The following is a 16,308-nucleotide window of genomic DNA, read 5'->3' on the forward strand; positions in this document are numbered from 1 at the left end:
ATCAGGGAGATGAGTGAAAGAAAATTAGGACACTGGTTTTTTAACACACTTAATAATATTAGCTAATTTGAAATCACAGAAGGGACTTGTTTTCTTTTGGTTTTTGGCTGTTTGTTGGTCGTTTTCTGATTTGAACCATAATCGTATCTTCAAGCAAAAATAGTGCTTAAACATTGTAACACCTTCTGGTGCATATTATATAGACCTAACCAGAGTAAAATAACATACCATATATATTGCCTATCACTGTCTTTATCAAGAGTTCCCACAAGATGCTAAAAATGGTCTCTAGCCTAATGTTATCTTCTTTTAACATGTCACTCAAATTTAAAATATAGCAAGGCAGCATCTGTAAATAGGCAAATTCTACGTCTAAAAAAATAAATTTTTCTAAATTAAATGCTCTTTTTTGTCTCTTTTTTTAAGTTTTTTTTTTTAATTTTTTTTTTCAACGTTTATTTATTTTTGGGACAGAGAGAGACAGAGCATGAACAGGGGAGGGGCAGAGAGAGAGGGAGACACAGAATCGGAAACAGCCTCCAGGCTCTGAGCCATCAGCCCAGAGCCTGACGCGGGGCTCGAACTCACAGACCGCGAGATCGTGACCTGGCTGAAGTCGGACGCTTAACCGACTGCGCCACCCAGGCACCCCTTAAGTTTTTTAAAATTTATTTATTTTGAGAGACAGTGCGAGTGGGGGAAGGGAGAGAGGGAGAGAGAGAGAGGGAGAGAGAGAATCCAAAGCAGGCTCTGACCTGCCAGTGCAGAGCCAGAGGTGGGGTTTGAACTCACCAGAACATGAGACCATGATCTGAGCTTAAACCAAGAGTTGGGCGCTCAACCAACTGAAGCACCCAAGTACCCCTCTAAGTTAAATGTTCTGATAAAAAATTTGGAGACAATGACTGTATCATAAGGTCTTTGTCACTCAATAGCAAGGTGGAGTACGGTTAAAATTCTAGGCAGTTTGCGGGCATGAAATAATTTGGGGGGTTCTGGGCTTGTCTCCCAGTCCCTCCTGCACTGGCCTGAATAAATGCCCACACTGGCATGCCCAGAATGCCATTGCCAACACTGGATTTCTCTGGATTTCTTTGGAGTAAATGATATCCACTCCAAGGGTCTGCTTTTAAGGTACAGATTCCCAACTGAGAAGTCCAGAAGTGATGTCTCTAACACTGTAATGTTAAATGAGAGGCCTGAGGGTATTGCTTACTGGAACGGGAGGGATCTGTGCAAGAAGGAAGCAGGACCAAACCCTGAAAACCATTAAGAGTCACTGAGGGCAAACGATACCTACCTCCCCCTTAAACTAGAGAGGTATTGTCAAGTTCTCAGTATAAAACTGCCGTATGGCCAGGGCCACCCTCATCTCAGGCTGTCAACAGGGGTACTCAGTCACGGCCAAGGGGGTTGCTGTTCGCGTACTAACAGCACCCTGCGGCAAGCCTGTGAGGATCATCTTCTGGTCTGTGTAGATAGGACTTTGAGGGAATTTGTTTGGAGTATTTGGAATCGTTTGTGATACTGGCATTTTACAGTATAAAACTCACAAAGTTCAAGTTCTATTTTAAAGCACTCTACCTTTTTCTAAACCCATGCCCATCTGTTCACAGCTGTTTCTAGATGAAAAACGGACCACGGTCTCTTGACTGACAGTGACTCTCACTACAATATACCAAAACCAGGAACGTTTCAATCAGTTGTCTTCATAATCTGTCCTAAGATTTCTCAGTTGCCCTCGTAACATTCTTCCATTATATCAGTGCTCTTTTAACAGAAGGCATTTTAGAACAGGGAAAAGAAAAGATAACTTCTTTTGGAGCACCCCTTAAAGTCACACCGTCCCCAGAATCCCATACGTGAAACAATTAGCAGATTGATTCTAATGCACAGAGGGGTGCACCCTTTCTGTGCCACTGCCCTGATGGGCTCTTGCAAATTCAGAAGGCGGCCGTCTCTGCCAGCCTCCCCTCCCATCACCTCAGCAACAGAAACCCTCCGATGCACAGGTCACTCCAATGCGGCTTTGACAAGCACGCATTCCCTGTGGGTGGTCTGCCTTTTACAAGTGTTTGGGCACAAATACATTAATGTGGCCTTTTTTTCAAAGCAGCTGATCCTTCTATGCTTGCATGGAAAAATCACCACACCAGTTCTCTGCTGTCTAAAATACTTTTCTTAAAATGGAGCAGATCCAAACACTGCACAATTTCAGATGGTTGTAGCTTCCCAGATTCTCATTGCCCTTCTGCCATCCAGTCAAAAGCTTATGCATTGTATTCATGTTTTCAGCTCTGCTGTCCTCAGAGCATCTCCATGCTTTGCTGCACTGCAATGATATTTAGTGTCCTGTCAGTTCCCCGGTGGCAAGGAGTGCAACCAAATGGTTTGCTACTTAATCGGCACAAACTGTGAGCGCTTAGAAACCAGACACAGGAAAGGTTGTTCCTTGATTACAATATCAAAATGCTTTTTAAATAACAAAAATTGCTTTGGCCTATTGGCAAGCAAAAATGTGCTCTTAAATCTTTGTTCTAATTAAGAAAAAACAACAGTATTTTCAAAATCAGCTTTATACTGATATCTGCAAATGAAGTTAATTCAATTTAGATGAGAAACCGGGCACTTTTTTTTTTGCATAGAACAGGTTGTTCAGAGTCTCTGAAAGTATTAAACTATTTTCCTCGTGATTGGAAGGAAACATTCTTCGCAACAGCTGTAACCTGAAGGCGAAAATGCCTAATTCAGTCGTAGATTATTAAAAAGCAGCAGGACGTACTCAAAATGAAAGGCCCTTAGCTCTTCAGATTGAGGTGACTAGTTAAGGAGAGAAACAGCAGGACTTTTCAAGGGTTCTTTTTGAGGTCTGAGTTCTAAGAAAGTTGCAACGGCTTCTCAAAGTTCCGGTGGCTCAGGAAAGAAGCTACCAAATTAAATTGATTGCTTTTAAAGGGAGAGGAAGATGAGCGAGTGAACAGTGAATTATTCACAAGGCCCCATTAATGAAAAGTGTGTGTGTGTGTGTGTGTGCGTGTGTGTGTGTTTATGTGCGTGTAGTTAACTAAGTGGCTTTTTTCCACAAAGCACAAATAGGGGGGTCAACTAGAAAGCAAATTTACAGTGAAGGGCAAGGGGAGATAAAAGCTTGTTTCGGACACCTACCCACCAACTCTTGACCTGCTGATCTGTTCTCAGAAAACAGCCCACCCACCTCCTGTTTCACGATGCTGTGTGTTTTGGAGGCTCTGTCTCCTTGCTCCCGGAGAATGTCGTTTTCTCCCCCTTTGTTCTATCCAACTTCTGTTTTACTCTTTCTTCCTTCCCCTGTAACCTCTGCCATTCTTCGGCAGACTCTTGCTCTGTGCCATGACCTTGCCGTGTTCTTTCAGGTCAGAACTCCTTGAACTTCTCCCTGACCCTGATGCTTGTTCCGGCTTCATTCTTGTCCTCGAGCTGCTTGCCAGAGGGCTTCCTGGCAGCCTTCTCAGAGGGCTGGGGGCAGTGTCAGCATGGCTAAACAGCCTGATCACTGCACATAAGCCCTTTATGGACAGCATCTTCCCAGAGGTGGAAAGCGTGAGTCAATTTTGAACTTGAAAATTTTGCATGGTTTCCAAATGTCCTGAATGTATTCTCCCGTTTCTTGTGATTATCACTTTGCAGCATGCTGCTGGCTACCTAAATCCCATGCAAATCGCTTGGAAGATGTAGGCTCAGTGAAAAACACTCTCCCACATGTACAATTAGAACCAAGCATTATTCCCTACCAGTCCTGCTCTAAGAAATGAAAAAGGGAGGTTATTATTATTTTTAATATTAATAGCAGCTATTAACCGTTAATTTAGCCTAAATCATCTGCAAGGGAAATCGGTGCTGCTTGCTTGTTAGTTGAGTGGAGTGCATGATAATATTCTGTTGTATGCGATGTGGCATAGTCAGTTGCTAGGTTACCCAGAGCATCAGGAATTCAGGGAACAATGTACTTATATCTTTTTCAATTTTGAAAAATAAAATAGGTATTGACATAAAATACAGTGTGGCACTGAAGTAATTTTGTAGTGGAGAGATCAGAGGAAGGGGGCCTTTCATCTCGGTGACAGCAGTTTACTCCTCGTTGTGACTTACTGAGGGCAGTGGCAGGACAGCACAACAGGATGTCAGTCTTTGGAAGAATGCTTGTGGTCCCTGTACCCCAGCAACTGTTTCTCGAGTCGGGCTCCCCAAAGCCATCCAGCAGCTGCTGTTCTGAGCTGTGTCAACTGGTCCTACAGAAACCCATGACAGGCCCAGTGATGTATGGGCCTGCAAGGGAACAGCCAAGCCTTTCATGTTCAAAACAAATATGACAGATCCGGCGAAGGTCCTCAGCCAGCCGGGGCCATGCCGGGAGCTTTCTTTTTTTTAATGATTATTATTATTATCACCTTCCTACTCAGAGATAATGTCATAATTTACAGTCAGACATTGTGTGACCCAAATGATTGATGCCACTTAGACATGAATTGGTGGGGTTAATAATGGTCTTTCAGCAGGGCCCAGCATGGGAGGAAGCTCTCTCAGAAAGGCCGCCTTCGCTTTGATATTCTGCTCAAGACAGGAAGGTGGACTTCTGGGAGCCAACACTCCATCAGGCTCTGCTTCTGAAAGCATCCCCTGGGCCCTGGTGAAAACTAGGGATGGGGAAACCTCAAAAGCTCCTTTCTGTTCTTTCCAGAAGTGCTTTTGATTTAGTTTCACCTTTGGCAGTAGATGTCACCATAGAAGCTCCACTGAGATGTGCAGCTTACTTCTCTGATGAAACCAGAAGTGCCCTTGGAAAGTATCTACCAAGGCCCAGACGAGGAATCTGCCTCAATCCTAGCAGCATGATTCAGTAGGAACCCCAACTAGAGTGGGTTGCCTCCGTGTTCTTTAATCTGTTCATCATGGCATCGTATCCAAGGCCTACGGTCAGACATTGGGCTAAATGCTGAGAAGAACTCAACAAGGATTAAGATTTATCTCTGTGGTTTGTTTAACAATGATTAAGATAACACTCTTATTTTAAGGTGAATAAAACCAATTGGGGATACCCTAATAAATTTAAAGAAAGAAAAAGCATAACAAGGAGATGAGCATTCACTTTATACCTGGGTGGTGGGTACTTCAACCAAATGTTTTAGAGCAAGAAAACTGAAACCAAGGAATGTTAAGTACTTTGCCTAAGCTCACACAGTAAGTAGAGAATCAGGATTCAAACCCAGATCTCCCTCTCTGTCCCCGGCTCTCCATTTAGCTGAAAAGGTAGCCATGTATGATGAGAATAATTTTCAAAATCTAATACAAAGCACCACAAAAATTCAAGAAAAGAAACATGCCTCCTCAATGAAGCCATCAGAGAAGTCTTCCAGGAAGGCATGGGGTAAATGTGGACCTTGAAGGATGAAAGAATTCCAATAGGTGGCGAAGAGCATATCTAGTGCCTTAACAATCCTGTCGTGGGCAATTCTGTTTGAAGAGTCACTACACCTTTCTTTCCAGAGCTGCCAAAAAGAACTACTCTTTGGAAGGATTAAACTTGGACAGCTCATGCCATTAAGTAGCAACATTCATTTTTCTCAAACACTGCGGTACACCTGTCCCTCTGAAACACGCTATTCAGCCATCACCATAAAAGCATCATTCATCTTAAATTTCCTTTTTAACTTTATACTTACATCCAGCAATACCTTTCCTCCAAAGGCCCTAAAGCACTTTAAAAACAGATGATATCATTACTATTTTACTGGCAATGACACTGAATCGTATCCACTGTCTAACACTCTTGTCCCTGGAATTATCAATATGTACTAGTGATAAAGATTACTCTTTATGAACAATAACAACAAAAAACCCCACAAGTGCAGTGAGTCTTGCTAAGTAATAAAACAAGGCAGAATTGATTTACAAATACACAGTAGGTATGCAATAAATGGTGAATAAAATCAACGCTGACAACCTATCAACATCCTCAAAAGCAACTTAGCTGAGGGTCCTACAACTTTCAGTTCTGAATCTCTTAATCTTGTCAGCTTTCAACCACCCTCCACAGCCAACACAGGAAAGCCCAAATCTATCAGCCTGGCATCTGGAGTCCCTCTATATAATTTGATCCCCATATGGACCTACCTTTCCCAAAGTCTGTTCCTTCTAGTATTCTGGGTTCGTTGCCCACAAGAGGAAGTTCCATGGTCCTTGGAAACCAAAAGTGCAACAGGAGCCACTGTGTTTTGAAAACCAATCAATGCAGGATACCAGGCACCACTCCCACACCCAGATGCTGAATGTGCTGGAATTCCTTATCGTCTTCTGCAGGGCACTGGGGTCATCAAGCCTGGAGGTGGTGATAACTGCAGCTTCCAATAAAGCATTTGTGCTCTCACGCTCTTTACATCCACCTTTTGTTCCCACTAGCCAGTCCTGCTCACTTCCAGGTGACCCCCAGAAACAAGCAACAACCTGCCGCAGACTTCTTCCCCATTCTCCAAATCACACGCAGTCCAACCGTTGTAAGAAAGCCCTTATTTCATATCACTCTTAGTGGCTCTCCTTCCCTGATCAAACCCTGACAAATACACTAGCCTACGTGCTCTAACCAGCTTTATATTCTACTTCTATTTTTGTACACCATACCTCAAGGAAAACTTCCCATTTCTTTCTTACTTTCACCCACGGCGCCGTTTCTTTCTTCCCTACTTTTGAGATAATAATAATAGCCAACACATAGAAGAACTTACTATGTTCTAAAAACTGCTCTAAGTGCTTTACATGTTAAATTATTTAATCCTCACTGCTACCCTATGAGTTAGGTACTATTGCTACCCTGATTTTAAACATGAGGACAGTTGGGCTCTCAGAAACATTAAAATTAACTTGCCAAAGATCCCACAGCTAATAAGCAGAGGCACTGGGATTTGAACCTAGTCAGTCCGGGTCCAGGATTTCTGCCTTTGGTGACTACCCTATGCTGCTTCTTACCTTCTGTATAGCCCACAAAACATGCTGTGTTAACAAGTGAAGCCCAAAATCTCAGTGGTTTAACACAATGAAGTATATTTCTCCTTCATGCAAAGTCAAATGTGGGTTAAGCACTGTCCTCACCAGCTGGAACCTGACTCCCAAGGCTGCCACAGCACAGAATTATCCACAGGATGTAGCAGGACTATTTTAAGGGTCAGGCCCACAAATGACTAACATCTCTTCCATTCACAACTCACTGGCTACAGCCCAGTCCCATGGGCCCAGTCTACCTGCTAGGGAGTTTGATACACACAGAGGAGTATGTGATGATGGCCAAACACCGATAGTCTCTGCCATGCTCTTTCCTCCCACGAAAACTGCCTTCCAGGCAGAACGAATCTCTACTTCCTCAATATCCAAAGCACTATGTTTGCAAATCTGTCTTATAGTACATAGCACCTTTTTTTGAAACATTATTATTTTAACTTTACTTTTTATCAAAGCAAAAAAAAAAGAAAAGAAAAGAAAAGAAAAAGGACAGAAAACCCGAACATTTTTAAGTCAATTGATGGTACTACCTTAGAATGAAAACAGTAGTCTCCTGCCCCAGATCTTCTAGAAACCTTCATTCCCCTGCTCCATTCTAGACTGTTTGTCCAGTAGTCCCACAGCTCTGTGGTCATCCCAGGTACTTCCTCTCCTCTTCTTTCTGCATGAAAGCCTTGTATTCTTATTCCCATGTCTTTTACTATCATAGTTAGGCATTCATTTTGGTAGAGTAAGTCCTAAGTGGCTTCTGCAAAAGGAGGCACATTTTCTGAGATCTTGTATGCAAAATGTGTTTGTTCCTCTGTGTACTTAGTTTATAGTTTGAATGGACAAAGAACTCTAAGCTTCCCTTGTTGCTACTAAGAAGTCCGATGCCATTACTGTTCATGAGCCTCGTATGTGAGTTACTTTCCTCTCCTGCATTTTAAAGAATCTTCCTTATGGTCTTGTCCTGAAATTTCCCAGTGAGGTAAGTTGGTGTGGCTCCTTTTCCGCCTCATGCTAGGCAGTCAGTGGGCTCTTTCAGTGTGGAGATATATGCCTTTCAGTTCTGGCAAATCTTCTTACATGATTTCTTTGTCTCATCTTTTCCTGTGCCTTTCTTGTTGAAAGCTAGTCTCAAATATCTACTCAACTGTTGCCCATTCACATTTAAGAGTGAAACTCTAACATGGGGCACCTGGGTGGCTCAGTTGGTTAAGTGTCTGACTTCAGCTCAGGTCATGACCTCACAGGCTGTGAGTTTGAGCCCCAAGTAAGGGTCTGTGCTGGCAGCTCAGAGCCTGGAGCCTGCTTCAGACTCTGGCGCTCTCTCTCTCTCTCTCTCTCTCTCTCTCTCTCTGTCTCTCTCTCTCTGCTCCTTCCCCACTCATGTTCTGTCTCTGTCTCTCAAAAATGAGTAAATGTTAAAAAAAAATATTTTAAAAAGAGTGAAAACACTAACAAGTTGTTTGGAAACTGTGTAAGGTGGAATTGGTCATTTGGTAGATTTCATTGCTGGCTAGAGATATAGCCCTTCAGATGAGTGATTTAGGTGAGTCTCTGTAGACAGATACAGAGAGACACCTTATGATAGTTTAGAACCTCCCAAGAGTTTCCACCCTCCTGCCTTTGAGCGACTTCTTTCAGCCAAGCAGCTGATGGGGATCAGGGATTCTTAACCACTTAGCATAAAGACTTCCACTTAGCCCTCCACTTTTCCATATGGTATCTTGCCTCCCACCATTCACATGAGACTCTCTGGTTCAATTTTTTTCACGAAATAACACCTCTCTTTTCTGTTAACATAGGAGAGGGAAGGAGGACCAAGGAGTTCTATCGTCTTGTTATAGCAATTTCTAGCCAATTCTCCCTGTTTTCAATTCCATGCTTTATTTCTGCCCTCAGTGATACCAAGCATCTTCCATTTCTGAGACCTTCTGGGGTCCTGTAGCAAAATTTGACTTCTCATTGCCAATACCATCTGTAGACAGATGCCAATACCTCTGCTAATTCTTCCATTCATTCTTATCTTCTAAAAGTGGCTTGCTCTATTGTCGTATCTGCTCCCATTTTGGTATGCTTATCAGCTCTTTATTTTATTTTATCTCATTTGGTAGTATTTTAGGAGGGCACAAGATAAATATGCATATATAATCCACCAGGTTTAACCTGTATGTGTTCTATCCCTTTGCATGCTTTCTTTACCCCAATAGAGTTATGAACTTCTTGAAGGCAGGTAGCATAACTTACTCTGCCTTTTATCTCCCAGGGGATCTTGCACATAACAGGCTCGCAAAAATAAAATGTCTATTTTATTGGAGAGTTGGAAAACCACCTGAATTTTATCCAGAAGCTCACAAAACCTACTTCCTTCAAGGCGTTTGAACAACCTTTTCTTAAGAAGAAAATGTTTAGGTAAAAACCTTCTGTCACCAATCCCTAGAATTGTGTGGATCAGCCTTTATATCTCCTCGCCTCGTTGTTTAGATTGTTTTTCATCGGCTAGATAAATGTTTTTCGTTCCACTTCTACTTTTTAGCCAGAAGCCCCAAACAACATAATTCACTGAAAGAAAAGGCAGATCTCTGGTTATTTCTAAATATTAAAGACAAGGCCAGCCCAGAATTTCAGGGTAAGTAGAATAAAGAATTTCAGTCTCAGTCTCTAGGTTTCTATCAGCACCCTCATGTTGCGACTGGAAAGTTCCTGCCATCAAAAATACTTAAGATAGTGATCCAGTCTGTCCGGTTTTGTTTTGTTTTTTTTAATAATGGTATGACTACTGACTGCTTACTCAATTAGAAATGAGACATTGCCCACAAAATAAGAGATGACCGTTTAAAAGAGCAAAGTGCAAATCCACATCTGTTTTTTATGATACAAAAAAAGATTATTTTTATTTTTTTATTTTATTTTTTTTCAATATATGAAATTTATTGTCAAATTGGTTTCCAGAAAAAAAGATTATTTTTAAATCATCAACGTTTTATCCTTCATAGCTTCTTCTGTATGTGTGCATGTGTGTGTATCTTTTTAAATTGTCCTTCCCCATTGGGGAATCATTTTAAGCTAAGATTTTTCAAATATATTATTTTAACTGCTGCTGTTTTGTTTTATGTATTTTAATTGAAGTTTTAAATTTTGTGCTTACACCCCATGGAGTAATAACCACAAAGGGTACAATTTTATTAATTGAAAAAATAAATTTGAAGCAATGCCCTAAATAAGTTAAGCAACTAGGTTATAGATGGACTTCCAAGAGATATATGGATATAAATGTGTTAGTGCTTGTGCGCATCCTTAAACACATGTGAATCATTTTATATAATAATGACAAGTAGAATGGTAAAATAAAAGCCTAAATTACCTTCAAAAACCACTGTATTCTTGAACTTTTTGACATATAACGTGTTTCTAAAGGGAGAATTTCATGAAGATTATAATGACCCTGTTTGTTCACAATTACTGAATAACAACTGTGTGCTGACACTATGCCATGCACTAGAAAAGAAAATAAACGATCCCCCCCACCCCGCCTCCAAAATAATCTGCCTTCAAGGAGTTTGCCATCAAAAGACAGATACACAAACAGTTGCAACACAATGTGAAAGCTGTTAAAGCATGACCAGATATGGAGTTCTACAGGAACAGAAAAGAAGGAACCCTGGAGCTGAGTCTTGCAAAATAGGTAGGCATCATCCAGGAAGTCAAAGCTGTAGTGGCCATTCCAGAGGGAGAGTGCAAGTGTGCAGAATGCACGGCAAGACACCATTCCGTAAAGCTGGGAAACGATCAGAGATGGAAAGGGAAGAAGGAGCTAGAAAGGTAGGCAGCGGCCAGACTAGGAAAGACCCTGTATGCCATGCAAGGGGCTCGGACAGTAAGCCATGCAAAATAGAGGGTTAGAGGATTTTCTGTAATGGAGTAACAAAATCACATCCATACTTTAAAGAGATCATCATGATATGAAGGATGAATTGCAAAGGGGGACAAGAATAGAAGTTGAGGAGTCTTTGCACTACCCCAGAGAGAAATGATAAGGGTCTGAACTAAAGCCCTAGCACAGAGGCTGGAGGGCAAATTTAGACTAACTCTAAGAAGTGGAATTGATAAAAACTGGTGAGTCAGATGAAAAGCAAGAAGAAAAAGGAGGATGGGGGCCTCTGGGTGGCTCAGTCAGTTAGGCATCTTGCTCTGGCTCAGGTCATGATCTCACCGCTTGTGAGTTCGAGTCCCACGTAGAGCTCTGTGCTGACAGTTCAGAACCTGGAGCCTGCTTCACATTCTGTCTGTCTCTCTGCCCCTCCCTTGCTCGTGTTCTCTCTTTCTCTCTCTTTCTCTCAAATATAAAATAAAACATAAAAAAAAAAAAAAAGAAGAAGAGGAAAAAGGAGGATGACCATGACAGTTCCCACTTGGGTGCCCATAGAGATGGTAGTTCCACTTACTGAGATAAGTAATAGAGAAATTGGTGGGTAAGAGGAAATCTTAAGAAATTTAGTTTTAGGGGCACCTGGGTGGCTCAGTCAGTTAAGCATCTGACTTTAGCTCAGGTCATGATCTTGTGGATCATGAGTTCAGCACGTCAGGCTCTGTGCTGACAACTCAGAGCCTGGAGCTACTTCGGATTCTGTCTCTCCCTCTCTCTCTCTCTCTCTGCTCCTCCCCTGCCCATATTCTGTCTCTCTCCATCAAAAATAAATAAAACATTTAAAAAAAATTTTTTTAGAAAGAAATTCAGTTTTAGACCAGTTCTGTTTAATGTGGTAACAACATAATCACATAGAGATTCCAGGAGATATTTAGCTCTGTAGGTTCAAACCATGGTCTGCTTCTGATGTGTCTCATTTTCTTCCATTTTACCTATACTCCAGTCACACTAACTTTCCATCTTTATCATTGGGACATTCCATGTTCATCTCTGCCTTATGGTACTGGAGAACTTGCATGACTTATTCCCTCACTTCATCAAAGTTTCTACTCAAAGGGCTGTCAAGAAGACTTTCCTTTCTATCCCATATGAAATAACTCTAAACCCTCTGTCACTCTGTAGCCCCATAACCATTTTTTTTTCTTTATAACATGTGTCACTGCATGCAATTACATCATGCATTTATTTGCCTTTTTGCTTAACTATTTGCCTTAAGAGAATGTTCCATATGGCAGCAGTCTCACCTGACATGTTCTTCTCTGTATCCTAGTGCCTACAAAAGCTCCTGGCACACAGTCAGGGCTCAATAGGCAGCATTGAGGGTACACCTAAAAATGAGGTCACAAGGTTATAGGGGCAACAACCTTGGTAATTCCCTGATACTCTCTATCAGCAGTCAGCAGGATAGATATGAATAAGGTGAGCTGGACCCAAAGCATATAAGGAAGGAGGCAAAATATCTGTGTACAAGAAGGGAGAGAGATGGCCAAAAAAAAAAAAAAAAAAAAATTAAATGAGATCCAGTCTAGATAAGAAGGGGAAGTTTTCAGGACCCTGACTCAATTTGGCATAGGGCAAAAAAGGAATTGGCTGGCTCATAAAACTGAGTACTGGAGGAATAAATATCCCTTTAGGTATATCTGATTTCATTTGCCTGAACTGGAGCCTACCTCTATCTCTCAGCTCTGCTTTTCTATGTCTGTGTGGGCTCCACCCTCTGACAGGTCCTCCCTGGTAACCAAAATGATCAACAGCGGGAATAGGCTTACATTTCACCAATTTAGAAACCCCAAGAGAAAGTGAATGCCTTTTCCCCAGTAATGCCAACCAAATCTGAATTGACAAGTCCACCACCAAATGAATCATTATAACTAAAGAAATAGACTATTATGATTGGCCAAGCCTGGTCACATGCCCATCCTTGGATCCAGGGGATGATAACAGCGCCATCTAATCCATAAACTGAGATTAGAGTAGGAGTGATTCCCTTAAAAAATATTGAGCACACAAACACATGTGCACTACAGAATATAAAACACTGAAGAACCAAAGGGGTAAAAGGAATCAGAAGGAGAGGTCAAGTGTTGAGGGAGGGAACAAGGGAATGAAAGAATTGGCAGGATGCAGATTGGACAGGGAGGGGCAAAACCTCAGTAAATATGGGGAGTGACCTGTGAGTTAATATACAACAGCATGGGGCACATGGGTGGCTCACTTGGTTAAGTGATCAACTCTTGATTTCAGCTCAGGTCATGATCTCATGGTTCATGGGATCAAGCCCTTCAGCAGGCTCTGTCCTGACAGCATGAGGCCTGCTTAGGATTCTCTCTCTTTCCCTCTGCCCCTCTCCCCAGTTTGATTGCTCTCTCTCAAAATAAATGAATAAATAAATATTTTTAAAATGAAATATATATATATATATATCAGCACTATATATATATATATATATATATATATATATATATATATATATATCAGCACAAAAGAAGGATAGATGATGGTAAAATCAGGTGCTATAAACCCAAAAGCAATATAATTCATTAAATGAGGACTAAGAGTAAAGCTTAGGCTGGGAATGCAAACTGGTGCAGCCACTCTGGAAAACAGTATGGAGATTCCTCAAAAAATTAAAAATAGAACTAGGGGTGCCTGGGTGGCTCAGTTGGTTAAGTGTCTGACTTTGGTTCAGGTCATGATCTTGAAGTTTGTGAGTTCAAGCCCCACATTGGGCTCTGTGCTAACAGCTCAGAGCCTGGAGCCTGCTTCAGATTCTGTGTCTCCTCCTCTCTCTGCCCCTCCCATGCTCATGCTCTGTCTCTCTCTGTCTTTCAATAATAAATAAACGTTAAAAAAAATTTTTTTTTTAAATAGAACTACCCTACGACCCAGCACTTGTACTATTAGGTATTTATCCAAAGAATACAGGTATGCTGTTTCGAAGGGGCACATGCACCCCAATGTTTTTAGCAGCACTATCAACAATAGCCAAAGTATGGAAAGAGCCCAAATGTCCATCGACAGGTGAATGGATAAAGAAGTTTATATATATGTGTGTGTGTGTGTATATATATATATATATATATATATATATATATATATATATAATGGAATATTACTTGGCAATCAAAAAGAATGAAATCTTGCCATGTGCAACTACGTGGATGGAACTAGCGAAATTAGTCAGAGAAAGACAAATATCATATGACTTCACTCATATGAGGACTTTAAGATACAAAACAGATGAACATAAGGGAAGGGAAGCAAAAATAATATACAAACGGACAGGGACAAAACATAAGAGACTCTTAAATATAGAGAACAAACAGAGGGTTGCTGTGGGGGTTGTGGAAGGAGGATGGGCTAAACGGGTAAGGGGCATTAAGGAATGTATTCCTGAAATCATTGTTGTACTATATGCTAACTAACAGGTGTAAATTAATTAATTAATTAATTAATTAATTATTTTAAAAAAGAGTAAAGCTTAGGCAACAGTAAAGTACATGTCCATTAACTGTCCATTAATTATGCTTGGATACATTTTGTCCAAACTAAAATCCTTCTATTCATATCAATTGCACATCAATAAAGTATTCAGCTGGGTGGTGACATTGCAGCCTCCACATAATTATTAATCTAACTATTTAGGTTGGGGACTATATTCCCATTTGTTATATGGTTGAGCCTGCTAAAGTAATAATGTACATCAGTTTGTTTCATCTAAGAAATTAATCATTTTTAACCAGATTTTAATGTCATAAGAGTGCCTAATAAATGTTACAAAATAAACATACCATGTGGTTAATATTAGAAATATCACCCAAGGCAGAGACAGAAATGACTCAAGTGCTCATCACTGATGACCCACAATCATCCTATAGAGGCACACAACACCACCATGTTCAAGAGTGTTACGTAAGAATGCTCCTACTCCATTCTGGTTTCCATGAGGAAGTATTTTTCCCCAAGCACTGACCTTTTGGCCCCAGCTCGCTTTCATCAGGGAGAGAAACTTATCTGTATGCAGGTACAGGGAGAAGTCAGAGACATGCATAGATCCTCTCTACTACAGGAAGTTGGCACTCTGCTCTGCCCCTCCATGCTGGAAGTTGCACAGGGGCAGACCCGGACGTGGGAGGTCCTGTGCTGACCTGGGGCTGCCTTTGGCTGGATGAGCAGGTCTAACTGTGCAATACGATAACAGGAATCCTATTATTGCCCACATTCTCCAACATCAGCTTTACTGGTAATAAAGGAGACACCTGGGCACTCCGTCTGACTACCTTTTGTTTCATCTCTCCAATAACTCCACACTCAGGCAGGAATAAGGTGTTCCATGCAAATCCCCAAAAGGTAGCGTTTACTTCTAAATAAAATATACTTCAGGAGACCAGAATCTAAAGCACTTGCTATAAGACAAAATTCTCCACATAAGCTATTGCCTATTGATTCAAATATTAAAAATATGGATAAAATAAAGAGAAATAAAATATAGATCTTAATTAACAATCATGGAAAGGAATCACAGATTTCAAGAACATTTTACAAAATATGGCTCTTTCACATAACTCGTTTACTCTCCAAATACATTCAATCTATCAGTAGTAGCGTCCAAAACTGTCTGTTACATTAAAACTCAAATAATTAGGGGGCGCCTGGGTGGCTTGGTTGGTTAAGCGTCCGACTTCGGCTCAGGTCATGATCTCACGGTCCGTGAGTTCGAGCCCCGCGTCGGGCTCTGTGCTGACAGCTCAGAGCCTGGAGCCTATTTCAGATTCTGTGTCTCCCTCTCTCTGACCCTCCCCTGTTCATGCTCTGTCTCTCTCTGTCTCAAAAATAAATAAACGTTAAAAAAAAATTTTTAAAAAACTCAAATAATTAGAATAGATGAAAAACATTTTCACCTTTAATATTACTTTTACTTCTTTCTGAAGAAGGGGGGAGAAACTATTCTCCAGCCAGCTAACTAACATTTATTTCTCCAGTACATCCACCAAACATCAACTGAATACCTATCTACTAATGTCAAGACACTATCTATAAACACTGTGTACACAGACCATCATGGTTCCTACTTTCAAGGAACATGCAATAAAACTGGGGAGATGGTAACTGTGTACACGTACCTAGTATGAGATAGTACTCGCTAAGTCCCATAACAGGTAATAAAAATCACATGGACATTTACAACAAATCACAACTTCTGTCAGAGGATAAAAGCCTCTCCACACAGGAGGAAGCAAATTAGGTGGCATTTTCATTGCAGATAACAGAGGGAGGCATAAAAGGATGAGCAAATGTGTGGAGTTTGGAAAGCATAAGGCAAAGAGCTTTTGGGGAGAAATGAGAGATGAAACTGAAAAGGTATT

This window comes from Leopardus geoffroyi, chromosome A1, assembly GCF_018350155.1.
Source record: "Leopardus geoffroyi isolate Oge1 chromosome A1, O.geoffroyi_Oge1_pat1.0, whole genome shotgun sequence".
Classification (NCBI taxonomy): Eukaryota; Metazoa; Chordata; class Mammalia; order Carnivora; family Felidae; genus Leopardus; species Leopardus geoffroyi.